The following is a 17,099-nucleotide window of genomic DNA, read 5'->3' as shown; positions in this document are numbered from 1 at the left end:
ATAATGATAGCTAATTAATATTTTGTACTACACTAAAGGAACATGTTTAGTAAATGATATAAAACTAAAGAAATAAGAGATTTTACCCTCTCATTTGAGTGAATCGTGTTTGAGGTCTCTTAGTTCCCTTGATTAATGCATGGCTGTGCCACGTTAATAAATAGGGTTTACTGGGGCTTGATTCTCATGTCTAGTAGGTTCCCTTTATGGGCGATCATCTCGCAGACTGAAGGCTCTGAAGGTCCTGGCTGTAAGTGATGGAGGGTGCTTTGGGATCACCTGCAAAGACTCAATGATGGTCCTTCACTACTTTTGCTCTTTTCTTCCTATTTCTATGCCACCTCGCCTGGCCTTACCTATTGTTGCATCTCTGCTTGAAGTTGCCATTTTCACCAAGTGGTTAACTCTTTCAAGGTTTGTAATGGCTCACTTTACTAAACTGTCAAAAATCCAAGCTGAGCCTAGTAAGAAAATTAGCCTACCAGTGGCCTCTTCAAAATCTTTCTGACAGTTCTCGTAATGAGATACTTAACTGGCCAAGCTGACACCTTGTTGCCCGTGTACACTTGTTTTGTCTGTCTGTCTGTCTTGGTCTTAAGTGCCATCCCACACCTTTTTGCTCAACTATACCATTGCCTAAATATTTGACTTGTCACATTTTCAAAAACAGAAGGGTTCCTCTTCTCTCCTCCCTTACAGCAGAGGTTCTCTTACATGTGGTCCTCAACTAGCAGCATCAGCATCGCCTCAGAACTTGTGGAAATGCAGATCTCTGCCTTCCCCCTTGACCAGCTGAATCAGAAACTCTAGGGGTGGGGCCCAGCACTCTGTTTAACTAGCAGGTGATTCTGATGTGCTAAAGTTTTTTGTGTGTTTTTTTAAAAACAATTAATTAATTAATTTGGCTGCATCGGGTCTTAGTTGTGTCGTGTGGCTTCTCTCTAGCTGAGGTGCTCAGGCTCAGTAGTGGTGGCGCGTGGGCTTAGTTGCCCCAGGGCATGTGGGATCTTAGTTCCCCGATCTGGGATTGAACCCGCATCCCCTGCATTGGAAGGTAGATTCTTAACCACTGGACCGCCAGGGAAGTCCCTGATGCACTAAAGTTTGAGAACCACTGCCTTATGGGATCTAATTCAGGGCTCTCCTCATAGCTTTAACACTCAGTTAACACTTATTGGCCATTTAATTTGTGGATTATATTAATCGCCATTGATTAATTTCTTATCACGGTTATCATTTCATTGAACACTACTCAGTGCTGGGCACTAAACTAGGTACTTTCACATACGTTGTCTCATCCTCACAAACACTTTGCAAAATAGGGAGTGGTGTTTCCCACTCTATATATAGATGAGAAAGGGGAGGCTCTGAGGAATGAAGTGACTTGCCAAGGCGGCTGCTGGCTACACAGCTGGTAAGTGGCAGCGTGAGATTTCAGTGGGTCTGTCAGACTCCTAAGCCTGTGTCCTTTCCGGCACATCACACTGCCTTTCATATAAACCCTGTTCCCAGAGAGTGCGTGTGAGTCTGTGGCTCTCATGTGGTCATATAACAAACGGTTGTGATGCCCGTGGTTCTGGACTTCCCCCCTCACATTCTTAACCCGATCTACTAAGCAACAGCCTTCTAGCTTTTTTAAAAAAATAGAAACGCAGACGGTTTTATTTCCTTTTCTTAATATTCATTTACTTAACAGTATATCAGAGAATTGGGAGGTAAAAGAGACCGTGAGATCATAGTCCAGCCTCTATATTTTCACACATCTAGTCATTACATTATATGTGCTACTCAGTATTTTTGTCTCAGAAATCAACTTGTATTTTCGTTGAGGTATAAATTGGTATACGACACAACTCTGGCCTGTGCACTTGTATTATTTTTGCAACTTAAAAAAATATGTTACACTGAATTTAGAAAAATTTTATTTGGTTGGGAGAAGTAATTTTGCTGGCTTTGCTTTAGTCCAGCTGTGTTACAAAAGTGACGTGAACACGTGTTAGCAGATTGAGCACCCCTTTGACCCAGGGGACCAGCTGCAGAGTCTCTGGTGAGGGGAGAGGCCTTGTCGTTTAGGCTCTGTTTGCTCCTCTCACCTCTTTGACCTTCGCTCCCTCACTTCCAAACCCCCACCCCTCCAAACACATTTTTGGACAGGCAATTAAATAGGAAAATACATTTATTTTTTAAATTCCTACAAGGAATTAAGTGCTTATTTCCAAGCTTACTCACTGTACTTCTTGATTTGAATGCATTTATCAAATGTGAATTGATATTATTTACTTAATAATGATAATAGCTAATACTTAGGTAGCTTTTTGAGTGAGCACTAGTCCAGTTGCTTTACATATTTTAACTCCCTAATCCTCAAACACTGTATATAGTAGGAACTATTGCATTATCCCCATTCCCCATTTTGTGGAAACAGCAGTGTGGAAAGCGAAATAACTTGTCCAGGCTCACAGCGCCAGGAATGGCAGAGCCCAAATCAAACCCAGGCCTCCCAGCGCCACAGTCTGCGCTCCTAACCCCTCCTCAGAGCGTAACGTGGGTTTTCAGCCAGAGCTTTCTCTGTAACACGTCACTTTACATATTTGAAATGGTACCCTATTCAGTGTTTTTGTTTTCCTGCGTTAGGACCTGTGTGGACGATGGGATTGATGTGTGAGCTTCTGTAGAGAAATAATTTAGGCCCTTCAAAAATGTCAAATAATTGAGGTGTTTGCTAGGGACACAGGCAGAAGACCTGTGATGGAGGCAGGTGTCCTTCTGGAATGGGACACACCAGGCTTGAAAACAGTCTCACAGTGCCTTTCTCAGCCTCATCCTGCACTGGGACAGGCCCTGGCTGGCTCTCTGTGCTTTGCCACGCTCTCCCTCCTTTGGGGTCTTGAGTGTGCCGCCGTTTCTCGCCGCCCGACGAGCATGTATGTGCTTGAGGTCTGAGAATTTTGTGAGAACAGCACAAGTACTCAGACTTGCTGTGGACAACAAGAAAATATGGTGATGTTGTGTTATTGTGGGTCTCTTCTAATTTAAAGACAAATCTAGCATCAGTACTCTACATGGAGGAGAGAAGAGATCTTTCCATACCACCCTAAAGACTGCCTTTTAGTTTATGGCCACTTATAAACTTATAAATGCTGCTTATGGGACCTGCTGGCATTTGGAGCCTCAGCCTTTGTCATAACCGTGTGTACCACCAAGCTGAGCTCCTGGCCTGCATTTCTTAGCTTTCAGTGTCTATGCAGCCTAGCTTAAAATTGCTGCCTGTTTCTGCCATCCTTCTTGTATTTGCATACAAAATGTGGGTACATCCCTGCTGGCCAGAATTTAATTAGTGGGCATTTGGCTTGGCTGCAAAGGGAAGATTTTCTGGAAGACAGTCAGGGGCTTTGGAAAGAGCTGTGGGAGTGGGTATTGGCCTTAGTTGCTCAGGACACAGCAGCTCCAGAGCTTTGACTTATCAAGAGGCGAGCAGCTCCCTTTCTCCCTCCTGCCTTGTCAGCCTGGAGAAGGCTCGCAGCAGTTGGAACTTGGTGCCAACTAAATGAGCGTCATTTGGTTTATGCTAAGCTTAATGAGTTTTGCGAAGTCTTGTGTATTTCTTTACTCTGTGTTATAAATAATATAATTTCAGGTTCTGACAGCTAGTTGTTAACATCTGATGTAGAAGCAAGAAGACCACAGGTGAAAGGAAACGAGACGGAAATGAGGGCTTTGGGTTAGGCTACTCTAGTGCTTTTCCTGAGTTTACTGGGTATAGAGTTCCACGTCCAACTGCGGTATGAATTGATTTTGTGATTTTAGACATTTACTTCCTTGGTCTTAAGTTGTAACATCTTGAGAGCAAATGTGACTTTTTTAAAGCTCTGCTCCAGCTCTGTTTGTCTGTCTTCTGATTCCGTGAATGTGAGACTTAGGTTACCTGTGTTCACATAAGAACATTGTCTATAGAGATATGTTACAGAATTATTCATGCTGGGAAACGAGTTGCTTCTTCGGTCCACTTCTTTGTGAACAGCTGCATAGTTAACTTTTTAAGCTAGTAGTTGCAATTTTTAAATTATGTATGTTTTATTTTGTGAGATGATGAATGATAAGTGCTTAGTGTGAAGCAAATGTGTGATTGTCGCCAAGTGCTACCTTTTGGATTATGGTTGATTTCAGGCTTCAGTTTGAAACTGCTTATTCAGCTGGTTGGCCTGCTAACCTACATTTAAAATGCAGGACTGTCCCCATGGAGACTACAAATACAATACTGTCCCTCTTGAGCCTAATATTTTTATTTCAGGCCTCCAGATTTTAAATGTTAAAATATTGCCGAATACCAAAGGAGACATTCTACTGTGTAACCCTTTTAGCTGTTTCTTCTGGATTGAGGATAATTTAGGGCCTAGAATCTCTAGAAAAGCATGGGCTTGATGATAAATTCGCAGTTCTATTCTTGTGAGAAAGATGGGGATTCAGTTTTAGACCTACATTAGAGGCAAAATTGAGAAGTAAACTTGGAACAGATTGAATTTCCTTAAGAGGACTCTGGGAAAAGTTATCTGTATTTGCCACTGTAGCAAATTAGGAGCACACAGTGAATGCTTCTCACACTGTAGTACTATTTGAAGAGTGAAACAATAGAACCAGCTACAGCCTCCTTATCGGTCCCCTGAATGGTTGGCTTCTTTAAAGAATTTTCCTGTCCTGTCTCATCTCATTGAGTGACATCACTGGTGCCACAGAAGCACTAATAACAGACACCAGCAGTCGTAATTGGTGTGAAACTTACTACTTGGCCAGTTCAAAATATATCATCACCTCTTGGTGATATGTCATCCCTGCTCATACATTTACTTCGTGTAACCATAGGCTTCCTTTTATGGTGAATTTTACTGTTTGTTCACAAGGCATGTATTTTCCTGTGACTCTCTGCTAGGCCATGACATGCTTTTAAACTACCAGAATAATTTTCAAATAGTTTCAGTTGGTTTTTTGGCCTGTGTTTTCTTCTTTTTCTATTTAAAAAATTACACAAGTAATATATAATTATTGAGGAAAAGTTAGAAATTAAGATAGGCAAAAAATTGTCATCTAAGTACTACTCCCCCCTTTAATAACCACTTTTAATACTTTACTGAATATCTTTTCATATTGTTCTCTTTGCAAACATATACATCTCAAACAGAATGAAACTTTTTTAATTACGGAAAATTTACAGCTGACACAGAAGTAGAGAGAATGTCTCCCGGCTTCGCCAGTTGTGTACATCTATTATCTCACCCTTACTACGTTATTTTAAAGCAAACCCCAAACATCATGTTTTCTTCTGTACGTTTTCTATAATACATAGACTGGAGAAATAAAGCCATATTTTCACATGTAAAAAATTTACATTTGATCAAAGTGTGTTCTTTGACAGATTCATAAATATTTTTTACAGTTGGTTTCTTGATACATAAGGATCTTTTAATTATTTTATTTATTTTAAAATTTGAAATATAGATTCATGGGAACTGGCAAAAAATGTGCATGTACCCTTCACCTAGTTTCCCCCAAATGGTAATATTTTGCATAACTATAGTATAATAGCAAAACCAGGAAATTGACATTGGTGAAGTCTGCAGAGCGCATTTGGATTTCACTAGGTTCGTGTGTGTGTGTCTGTGTATATTCCATGCGGTGTTATCCCACGTGTAGATTCATGTAACCACTACCACAAATAAGTGTTGTTTCATAATCCGTTTATTCAAATTAATTTTGTAATTGGTTTGTTTAAATTTGTTTCCAAGCAAGGACCACACATTGCAGTTAGTGTCCATGCCTCTTAAATCTCTTTCTTTTGCTGTACGCGGGCCTCTCACTGTTGTGGCCTCTTCTGTTGTGGAGCACAGGCTCCGGAAGCGCAGGCTCAGCGGCCATGGCTCACGGGCCCAGCCGCTCCGCGACATGTGGGATCTTCCCGGACCGGGGCACGAACCCGCGTCCCCTGCATCGGCAGGCGGACTCTCAATCACTGCGCCACCAGGGAAGCCCTTAAATCTCTTTTTAATAAAAAATTATTTGGTTGTAATTTCACTTACAGAAAATGACAGTAATAGTACAAAGAACCCTCAGGTGGACTAATTATTTAAAATTTGCCTATTTGTTTTATCATTTGTGTTTTCCCTCCCCCTTTTCTCCTCCATTCCTCCTCCCTTCCCTCCATGTGTATGTATGTACATATATAATATAAATCATTTGAGAGTAATTTGTAGACATCATGTCCATTAATTCATATAAACCTCAGTTTCTATTTCCCAAGAACAAGATTTTCTCTTACGTAACTCCAGTACTGTGCATTTATCAGAGTCTAAATATAACTGATCTAATCTGCAGTTCACATTAAAATTTCACTAGTTACCCCCATGCTGTCCTTCAAGAGCCATTTTCCCCTGGTTTGGGAGCCAGTCCAGGTTCACAGACTACAGGTAGTTGCAGGCTCTTTAGTCTCATTCATTGTTCCATAGTTTCTTCTTTGTTTTCACGACCTTGATGTCTTGAAGAGTTCAGACCAGTTATTTTGTAGAATCTCTCAGTTTAGATTTGTCTGATATTTTTTGTGATTAGATTCATAGTCTACAGTTGGCAGGGGGTACCACAGAACCACTGTTGTATCTTTCTTGGAGCAGCAGGTCAGGAGACACAGGACACTGCTTTGTTCTGGTCACAGCAGTGATGTGAACATTGACTAAGGTAGTGTTTGCTAAATTAATCCATGGTCATGTTCCACTTTTCTCTTTGTAATTGATTATATAATTTGTGAAGGGATACTTTGGGACTACGTAAGTACCCTTCTTCTCCTCAGACCTTTATCCACTAGTTTTAGCATCCATTGATGATTTTTGGCCGAATTGGTTATTACTGTATTACTGTGATGGTTATAAAATGGTGATTTTCAAACTCCATTATTTTTTCCTTCTACATTTATTAGGTATTAGTCTACTGTAGGGGAAAGCTTTTTTTCTGCCCATTTATTGATATTAGTGTGAACTCAGATTCTTATTTTATTCCATGAAAATTTTGTAGTGTTGTTGTTGTGTGTAAATTGCCCCATCATTGACCAATGATAGTCCCTCTGCTTTGCCCCCTGAGTCTTTTTTATCGGCCACACTGTGCGGCATGTGGGATCTTCCCCGACCAGGGATTGAACTCGTGCCCCCTGCAGGAGAAGAGCAGTCTTAACCACTACACCACTAGGGAGGTCCAGCCCCTGAATCTTTTGGACACAACTTCAGTAGTTGTTGATAGCTTTCTTGCTCAGCGGTACAGAAAGATGTTCCAGATTCATCTTGTGCACTTCTTGTCCCATACCTGGTATCAAGTATATAGGAGCCTTGGTGACTTTAAGTGACAAATAGCATTTGTGACACAGTCTGGGCACTAGGATTTCCTATTGCCATTTGGTCATTGCTTCTATACATTTAATATGTCTTATGTGGAAAATCTGAATTCCTAATGACATTCACATAATTAATTTTTTGTTTTATTCTACAAGACATTGAGGATGACAGTATACTGGGACATCCCTGATGGTGCAGTGGTTAAGACTCTGTGCTCCCAGTGCCGCGGGCACAGGTTCGATCCCTGGACAGGGAACCGAGATCCCGCATGCCGCAAGGCACAGCCAAAAAAAAAAAAAAGAGTAACAGTGTACTATTATTGCTAACAATATGATTACAGTATGAATACAATTTTAAGATTTCTTTATAATCCTTTTAATCTTTTGAATCCTATTTTTTTATTGTTGCATTTTTCACTTAATGATATACCGTATAACATTCTTCTTTGGTGGTAAGTAAATGTCTTCATTTTAAATGGCCGCATGATATATTTACCCATTTCATTTTTCAAACACATAAGATGTTAATAATGTTTTGTTAGAAACAAAGCTGAGTTGACTGTCTTTGTATGTGTGTTTGATCATTAAAGTTATTTTTAAATTTAAGGATAGCATCCAAACAGAAATGTGTATAAATGTAAAGTTCTATTAGTTTTTCACAAAATAGAACCAACCCCAGATTAAGAAACAGCATTCCTAGCCACCTGGAGCCTCCCTGTTGCCCCTTCCCACACTCCTGAAAGGGTAGCCACTGTCCTCACTTCCAGCATCACATGAGTTTTCCTTATTTTTGAACTTTATATAAATAGAATTATTTAGTATATGCTATGCTTCTTTTATATCTGGCTTCTTTCACTCAAGATTATTTTTTGAGGTTTGTCCATGTTTTCTCTCAGTGCATGTCTTCCATGGGTAGTATTCCATGTATAGCCTGCTGTTCACCTAGCCTACTGTGGATGGGCATTTGTGTTGGGCCAGCTCTGGGCTTATTACAGTTAGATTACACACTTGGAAAATATTTTCTAAGGACAGATTCCTAGGAGTTGAATTTGTGTTTAAAGGAAAGGAGGCTTTTGCTCCGTGCTGCCAAGTTGTTCTGCATGAAGGCTGGCCAGTTTACACTTCTGTCACAGTTAGGTGAGGCCTGCCCCTCCACACTCGCATGTGTGCTGGTCTTACTGGTCCACGTTTTGAAACTGGCTGCTATTGCATTACTAGTGCTGTACCAGTGCATGGTACATTTCAGGTGCCTAAAAAGGCATTTTAAATCTGGTAGGGGAAGAAACATCAGAAATGTCTGAGTGGCTGTCATTGAGGTTAGCCTATAAGACAGTTATGTCCCCCCAAAATTTGACTCAGTTGGGGAGATAAGACATGACAAACAGCCGAAGTGCCGAGTGAACAGTAGTTCCAGTGATACTATAAAACTTTAGATGAAGGCGAGAGCAAAGCTTTTCTTCATAGTAGTATTTAGAAATCGGTCAGCTCTCTGTAACTGTCATTGAATTGAGTCTGCTTTCTTCACCTGAGGCCTGGCTGGATCAGAGAATAACTATTTGAATTACAGAGGCGAAATCCAGTATTTGGGCCATCGATTTTAGTGGCTGATCTCCTTTCATTGTAAGATAAGTTTAATGTGCTCTCTGGCTCTCTTGCTACCTATTTGAAAACCCAGCAATGTACTGGCTCCAAAGTACTGTCATTTGGTGTAAAATTACTGGTGCACATCAGTGCCATTTTTTGAAATTTCATATGTTACAGATTCAGTAGTTCATTATTCCACCTGAAGTTGGGTGATTGAAAAGGTAGCAACTTGATGTGATTGAAAGCACAGTTCTAAGGTCTGTGCAACCTTGGGCAGATCACCACTCCTCCCTGGGCCTCAGTCTCAATGCAGGGTAAGGAAATGAGTGTCAGAAAATTGCAAGGCCTCCACACGCTTGGAGATTTAGGGCCTCTCTTGCTTCGAATGGGATCTCCTCTGCCGAGCGCTTCCTGTGTTGCTTAGTGCCTTGAATGAGAAAATTGAAAAATCATCTGTGTGCCGTGCCAAATGTAATAAGCTCCTGGGCTGATACATGCCAGGAAGGCGGTGGGGTAGCAGCTAAGCAGCATACGGGAACTCCTCACTGCCTCGGAGCGGTCTTTACCAGTGTGGTCACGGCACTTCTAGAAGGTCACAGAATTTCTCCCCACCCCCACCCCTTTTAGGGGAAACTTTAAAAATACCTATTTTCTAAGAATTTGAAATGAGTATCTTTTGCAGAAATGAAAGCCTCTTGCCTTTTCTTCCACTTAAGATGTTGGTATTCCCTTGGGAATAGGAATGCATATGTCTATGCATATTTAACAGAAGGGTTTAATAAAATAGGACATTTGAATATGTCAGCATTTTAATGGGGTGAGATCCGGTGTTAGAATGTGTGCAAATTGATTTTATCTAATGTTTATTCATAGTTTTTCTTTAATGAAGAAATCAGTATTTCATTAGCCTAAATGAAGCACCAGGACAACCGTTCGTAGCGTTTCGCATTGTGATAAGAGCCTTAACCTGAATGTGGAGTGCAACATAAGAAAATGAAGAGATGGCTAAGATGTTGCAGTTTAGTAGCTTACCAAGTTCATTTTTGAAAAATCACTCTGGGGGAAGAGGAGTAGAGTTTACATAGCTAACAGTTTTTGTTTGTTTGTTTGTCTCAATTTTATTTATTTATTTATTTATGGCTGTGTTGGGTCTTCGTTTCTGCGCCAGGGCTTTCTCTAGTTGCAGCAAGTGGGGGCCACTCTTCATCGCGGTGCGCGGGCCTCTCACCATCGCGGCCTCTCGTTTCGGAGCACAGGCTCCAGGTGCGCAGGCTCAGTAATTGTGGCTCACGGGCTTAGTTGCTCCGCGGCATGTGGGATCTTCCCAGACCAGGGATCGAACTCGTGTCCCCTGCATTGGCAGGCAGATTCTCAACCACCGCGCCACCTAGGAAGCCCAACATAGCTAACAGTTTTTAAGTGACAGACTGCCTTGGGAAAAAATGGCATGTGATAACAACAGAAGTTTATTATTTCAGCAGACATTTGACTGACAGTGCTGGGCCAGGGGAGAAGAAGACACTTCACATAATCTCAGCCCTGCTTCCTCTGGGCGGCTGCTCCCACCCCGCCCAAAGCAGAGTTCCAAAGGAGGAGCCTTCTCTGGCTCCTGTGAGAAGTATTTCTTTGGTGAACAGTATGCAATTCCACAGATCTTGCTGTGAAGATTTCACTGAACACATTTTATGCATTTTGTGACTATGCATCTCTTCCCATTTTGGAGTGACCTAAAGGTGGCGCCCCTCGCATTTTACGTCTTGTTATTTGCCTGTATCCTAATGGTGGCTGGCATTGTTCGTACCTTCTCTCTCCCTGCATGCAGCCCCCTGCCCCACTTCTCTGCTGTCGCGCACGGGAGAGGAGCTCTGGAATGCGGGCGCTGGGCGCTCATTCCGGGGTCAGGGCGGGCCGAAGGCTGCCCGCAGTGAGCTGACAGTTGTTTGCAGTAGGGGAGTGGGGTCCGGTGTGCCGGTGCAAGTGTGGGCGTGTGCTAGTATATACGTCTGACAATGAAGGAGGAATAGAGACTAAGGAAGGGAAGGTACTGTCTTGTTTTGGAAGGTTATATTGGAAGGAAAACATGCTCTAAACTTGGCTTCTGCTGTTTTTCTCCAGGAGATTTAGGGCAGAAAGAAATATCCCTGTTTTTCCTTATTCAGATTTCTTTGAAAGTATTAACGAATGATGAGAATTTTCAAAGCCTCTCTGATAAGCAGCAAGTCCTTATGTATTCAAAAGGAGAAATATGAGTTTTCACTAACTTTTCTAAAGTGCCTTTTAAGTGTCAGGTATTATGCTTGGGATTATCTCCATTTTAAGAAAACAGCTTTGCAAGGCAGATGCGTTGAGAAGGTGGGTCTGGAATCTGGGTCAAACCGAGCAAGGCTGGAATAGATTGCCACTTCAGCCAGCAGAGGCGCATGGAGTCACACAGTAATAGAATTTTAGACTAAGCGCTACCTATGATGTTATCTTGTCAACTTCCTGTCTTAGCAACGTGGTGCAGCGGGAGGAGCACAGGGGCTGGAATTTAGGCCTAAACTGATTCTGTTTCTCTGTTCATGAAACGGGAGTGGCCGTAGGTCTTATGTGCACAGGTTCGGAGCAATGGTCAGAAGAACTGATGCTTGAGGGTGCGCCCTCTCGAGGGTGCTCTGTAAACCGCCAAGTGGCTTTCCGGTATTTGCTAATGGAGGTTGTTTTCTTTCATAGATGGGCGCCCAAGAAGGCATTAGTTGTTAGTCAGGCTTTTGGTCAACGGAAGGGTTATATATTTGCTTTTCTATGTATGTCTGGCTCTGAGTTTCTTCTGGTTCCCATCACTTTACTTTTCCTTTCTGTTTTCGGAATTGTTTCATTTCTACGGCAGATACTTAACAACGTCTTCTGTGTGCCAGGCGCTTTATTAGGCATTGGAGGTAGAGTGGCGAGTAAGACAGACATGCTTCTGGCCTTTTTGAAATGCTGGGACGGTACAGTTGAGTGACCTTTTTTTTCTCCTACTGGGATAAGTTATCCCGAACCTGACTTCCTAATGCCCCTGATACCTCTTTTTTTAATGTGTTAGACTCTAAATACCATTAATGCCAATTTTGCAGATATTTTGAACGAAACTATTGAACTGAAGAAACTATGAGAAAGATGAGTTGTGGGGCTGTTTCACAAGATTAGCCCGGTTTTGTGTCTACTGCAAGGGCAGGTGGCTTGGCCTGTGGGATCGGCATCTGTGCAGTGCCTTACAACTGACTGTTCAACTGCTCACCTGGGCAGTGAAGGTGTTTGAAAATCACTGTTTGGTATATTTTTCATGAGAGCCCCAGGTTATTTCCCACTGTCCTGGAGGAGATTTGCATTAAATAGTACCTTGATCTTTGTTCACAAGGCAAATATAACAGCTCAGAGTGGTCTGAGTCTCATCTCATTCACTCTTGTGACCGGCAGGCGTTTCCCCAGGATGACCAGCTAGGTGTGGCCCAGCCCCAGGCTGTGGACAGATCCCTCGCAGGCATTAGAAACCCCAAGCCTGACTAGGTTAAAAGTCTCCCCCAGGAAAAACTGTGGAACAGCCTTTATAATGTGGTTTATTTTGGATCCCAGGTTTTGAGATAGGACTCCAGTTGCTGCTTGTCTTTCCAGCTCCGTGATCTTCTGGGGCACTGGGAGGTAATCCCCTGCCCACCTTTGGCTCCTATTTTGGTTGAGATGTGGTCAAAAGGAACGGTAATAGAAAGCACTACAGCAGTTCTCTTTTGATTCTCAAATGGCATAATGGAGACCTGTGATGCCACTGGAGCTGCTCCTGCTATTTTGGGTTAATCCATTCAGGCTGTCAGTGACTGAGCAGCCTCCTGGCTTTATTGTTGTTTCTGAAAGGACTTTCACAATATATGGAGTACAGTTCACATACTACCGCTAATAAATGTGGCACATGGGCATAGGCCCTCCGTGGAGGTCCAGTGAAAGCCTGCCTCCCGGAGTGAGATCGGGAGGAAATGATACTGGCACTGCGGTGAGCAGCATTTGTGTGATTGCGGGGGGGGCGGGGGGGGGAGTGTTGTAAGTGAAAGGAGAAATGTAAGGAAAGGCAGGAAGGTGCAAAGAGCGCAGGCAGCTGTGAACACGTGCTGCCCTTGCGGGGGGTGTGTGAAGGGGCAGGGGACGGTGAGGCCTGTGAGAGGAAGGCCTGTGGATGCCAGCTAAGGAGTTGAGCCGTTGGTGCGGCCGGGCAGAGCCGAGGAGGTTTGGAGTGGGAGAGTGAGCTAAGTCTTCATGAGGATTAATCTGGCAAGTGTGGGGGAAGAATGGGAGGTGTGTAGAAATGGGTGGAAGGAGCCTGGCGCTAAGCCCGTAAGCTGCCCCTAGGCTAGGAGGGGGCCTGGAGGAGGACAGGCTGCTAGAAGGGCTCTGAGCTGGCATGGGGGGTGCCAGGCGGGGGACCCAACCGAGGCGACAGGCTTCAAGCTCGGGAGAGGGGCTTAGGCGGGAAGAGAGTGATTTCTGGTGTAGACAGGGTGAGCTTCTTGTCTGGGTGGGCATTTGGCAGCTTTTAGATAGGCCAGTAAAAGGAGTCTCTTCTGGCAAGTTCTGTGCAGCGGGTTCTCTCTGAGGTGATTCTCTAAAGGGGAGGGAGAGTGTGACACTTAGGGAGAATGAAGCCTGCCTTTGGTCCCCACATGCCTCGCACGCACCATCGGCCGGCACACATTTTTCAGAAGAGGTCTTTTGAGATTATTTTCCACATCACATCAAATGCTTCTGGGCACTCAAGAGTATCGAGTAGCAGGTTCCCATGACAGGGGCTCGGCCCGGGCCCACCGTGTGCCTTCTCTGAGCTCCTGGAATGGCTGTGACAGGGCGCCCGTGGGAGCCCATTCCCTGCTGGTTCAGTCCCTCCTCCACACTCCTGTCGGCCCCCCAGCATTCCCTGGGACCGGGCAGGGGTCTGGGGTGAAGGTGTGAGCTGCAGCAGCTTGGTTTCTTTTGTAGACCTTTGTGATAAATGTTAGTTCCATGCTAAACCCACCCAGCTGACTTCATGTCTTGACAGTGTTCGTCATGAAGAGAATTCCAGGGATTTTAAGGATCAAAAGTCCAAGGAAAAAAGAAACATGACATTTTAAAGTTTGTACTTATTGACTGAGGATTTTGTTTAACCAGCTCTGTTTCTGTAGTCGGAATTTTTAAACCATCATTTAAATTTTTTCTGTTGAGAATGAGACACTGACGAATTAACTGTAATCATAACTCCTTATGCAGAAACTAATGAGCATAATGATGAAATTTAATTGAAAATTTGAAAAATTTGGAACAATCGCAGTTTCATTTGTTAAACAGATATTGAGCATTTATGACAAACTGGATACTCCGTTGGGGCTGAATAACCAGATATTCTTACCAGTTCTTAAAATTCTTGTCAATTCTTAAAATTGGTAAGACTTTTAAATAAATTGGTTCTGCTATAAATTCACATTTAAGAATTTAGATAATTGGCAATAATTAGGATGCAAAAGCACTAAAAAAATACCAAAGTATCTGTAGCCTGTCTATGCAGGATTTACCAGAAAGCTGAAAAACAGAAATAATTTTGTGGACTAATACAATAGTAACTGTTTAATAAAGAAGTTCTGCTTTTTAAGGAAGTTTTTGTTGTAATTTTAGTTGTAATTCTAATTGATGATAACAGACATAAAACAATACTGTGATCACGTAAGTGATTGAATACTAAATTTTGTGGAACGAGCTAAGTACTTGAGAATTGTGATAAAGGAGCCAGCTCAGGAAACGGTAGTCGGGAAAATGCCTGCTGGAGGTGCCGGGACTTGAACTGATGGGTACTGCTCCTGGGAACAGGGGCAGAGGAGACTGTCCCAACCGAGGGGGCGGCTTAATGAAAGGTGCCTGCACCAGACTCGGCACACCTGGGAGGGGGCGAGGACGGGTGGGGCTGCAGGACGAGGTGGAGCGGTGGGACGTGGCCCTTGACTCCTCAACTCCTTGCCAGCTTCCTCAGCCGCAAAACATGGATGGTATTAGTGCCGACTCTGGGGGGCGGACTGTGAGAGCAAACGAGGTGATAAGTGTGAACGTCCTGGGGCAGAGACGGTGTTCGATGGACAGAAGTTGCTGTCGCTGTTAGGGGAGATGGATGGGGCCCAACCACGAAGGGCAGGGCTGCTTGGGAGTTGTCATATTCTGATGTGATGGAAATTAGGACGCCACCAAGACATTGGCCCCCAGGTAGGATGTGACAGGGATAAGTTAATAATGGTAGCTACCGTTTGAGTGCTGATGTGTGCTCTGTGCTTTATATCCATTACCTGCGGGCCTTTCCACGACCCTGCAGTGGAGCTAGGGGACTTCGTTCTCTTTGGCTCTGGGAGAGGTGACAAGCACCTTGCCCAAGACCACCTAGCTACCAAGAGGGAAGGCGAGGTTTGAACCCAGGCCTGCCTGGTTCCAAAGTCTGGGCTCTTTCTCCTTCTCAGACTGCCTTGACCTGGGAAGCCATCTGTCAGGGGCTGACGACCCCACGGGGAAGGAGTGGCGGGCTCAGGTCCTTGTTACTGCTACTGAAAGGCGGGGTGGCTTCAGGATTCCCAGTGGCACACCCACACCCCACCTCGTAGGAGAACAGGAGGAGGAGGAAGAGGAAAGAAGACAGCGGCACGGCAGTGGAAAAAGAGACAGAACTCGGTGATTGGCTGTAAGAGGAAAGAGGACGAGATGAGCTGGGAGGTGACGGTGCTGTTGGAAACGAAGGCAGGCACTGGTGAACCCACCTTTCCCTGCACCTGGGGTCGGGCTCCAAAAAGCCCAGGCACCGCTGGGGGAGTCCGCGGGCTTCTCAGAAGAATAACTCCCTGTGGGTACGCCCCTCGCAGTCACTACAGGGCTCACAGTAAGTGGCACGCTGCTTGGCGGACGTCCTGCTCTTGTAGTGCCATCAGGGCCGTTGGGGGTTTGCGGGGGGAGGAGTGACCTTAGGTAAGTGATATTTTTGTGTTCCTTGGGCCTTGGTCTACTTTTATGCCTTCCAGGACAGTGCTGCTCCCACCAGTACTGAAAGAGCAATTCTTAACATTTCCAGTCTATCTGGGCTGACTTTTGTAGAATAAAAGAAGGATTACTAGAAAACCTGAAAAAGACATGCAGAATGCAAACTTGAATTTTTTATTATTGGATTCAACAGGTATAAAATCACTCTGTCACATTGCCGTAAAAGTTTCTAAATGCTTATTCTCATTCTGTGTACTTAATTTGTGTGTGTGTTTGTGTGTGTGTGTACTGAATTTTGACTGCAGGCTAGCCGACTGTTCATGGTCTGGTACACCTTGAGAGCAATGATCTAGGGAGAAACTTTGTTAAGCAAATTAGTAACAGGATGTTTTTGGAATAGATACATGATTCAAGAGTAAAAGTTGTCTTTCAGTTGGCATTTTGTTAAGCAATTTAGTAAACAGGACGTTTTTGGAATAGATACATGATTCGAGAGTAAAAATTGTCTTTCAGTTGGCATTTAAAATACTTTAGATGTGTGTTCCTGTGTGATCCAATGACATCTGTGATAAATGACATCTTTTCAGTAAAGTTCCATATTAGGGGGCAGGAATGTGAAAGAAATATACCAAGAACTGAGGCTAACATTTTTATTGTAAGGGATCCATAAGTTTAAAACTAGTAGCAATACTTGGAAAAATTGGTGCTTTAAACTTTCTCTGTTGTTCTGAGAATCATTGTATTTCTTTTGCTCGTTTAAGTTATATTTGTTCTCTCTTAATGTTTGTTTTGCCTTTGAATTGATTTTTATATTTTGGTGCATAATTTTATGTATATTCTTTCACGGGGTAGTTTCTTTTTTTAATATAAATTTATTTTTTGGCTGCGTTGGGTCTTGGTTGCTGGGCACGGTCTTTCTCTAGTTGCGGCGAGCGGGGGCTACTCTTGGCTGCAGTGCGCGGGTTTCTCATAGTGGTGGCTTCTCTTGTTGTGGAGCATGGGCTTCAGTAGCTGTGGCACACAGGCTCAGTAGTTGTGGTGCACGGGCTTAGTTGCTCCGTCGCATGTGGGATCTTCCCGGACCAGGAAGATCTTCCCTGCATTGGCAGGTAGATTCTTAACCACTGCACCACCAGTGAAGTCCACGGGA

At 43.6% G+C, this 17,099-nt stretch overlaps 1 protein-coding gene across 22 annotated transcripts in view; it reads left to right on the top strand.

The window, feature by feature from the left end:
• WDR20 (WD repeat domain 20) overlaps nucleotides 1-17,099 on the top strand; it is a 65,686-nt gene that overhangs the window by 23,246 nt on the left and 25,341 nt on the right. For 2 of the 22 annotated variants that reach the window (XM_067027715.1, XM_067027714.1), the window contains exon 1: nucleotides 15,657-15,851. The exons of 18 other annotated variants lie outside the window; for them this stretch is intronic. The gene's annotated coding sequence lies outside the window, so the exon portion shown is untranslated. Of the gene's footprint in view, nucleotides 1-15,579; nucleotides 15,852-15,990; nucleotides 16,120-17,099 lie in introns of those variants that run through there. 2 more of the 22 variants (XR_010839383.1, XR_010839382.1) reach the window with 2 other exon arrangements.

The sequence above is a fragment of the Kogia breviceps genome, chromosome 3 (genome assembly GCF_026419965.1).
Source record: "Kogia breviceps isolate mKogBre1 chromosome 3, mKogBre1 haplotype 1, whole genome shotgun sequence".
NCBI lineage: Eukaryota > Metazoa > Chordata > Mammalia > Artiodactyla > Physeteridae > Kogia > Kogia breviceps.
The sequence above is the reverse complement of the archived record's forward strand: the minus strand, read 5'-3'. Positions and strand labels throughout refer to the sequence as shown.